A 512-nucleotide genomic window follows, 5' to 3' on the forward strand; every position below is an offset into this window, starting at 1 on the left:
GTCTCATACATGCCAAACGAGATTCTCATAATCTTATAATCTCATGATCCCATATCTCATGGTCATATACATGCCAAACGAGATTCTCATAATCTCATATCTCATGGTCTTATAGTCTCATACATGCCAAACGAGATTCTCATAATCTCATAATCTTATATCTCATGGTCTTATAGTCTCTTACATGCCAAACGAGCTTCTCATATTCATCATGTATTCATAAGATTTTAAACAAGCATCCTAGCATGCGATTTCTATAAGATCAAAACACCCATCATGCAATCCAAGCATATAATTTATTTCATGATCTTAAGACCTTTAGTTTATCATGCTGTTCTAGGTGCTCAAGCATTGATCGATTTTATAAAGAGAAAATCTAAGGTGATCATGCATACATATTCGATTTCATGTTTAATCAAGTATTAGGATTTCATAATTCATATTAATATTAGCAAAACATCAATCCATATGAAAAAAACAAGTTTACAATCGATTTTAGGTTGCATGAAAAG

This window comes from Capsella rubella, unplaced genomic scaffold, assembly GCF_000375325.1.
Source record: "Capsella rubella cultivar Monte Gargano unplaced genomic scaffold, Caprub1_0 scaffold_141, whole genome shotgun sequence".
Lineage (NCBI taxonomy): Eukaryota > Viridiplantae > Streptophyta > Magnoliopsida > Brassicales > Brassicaceae > Capsella > Capsella rubella.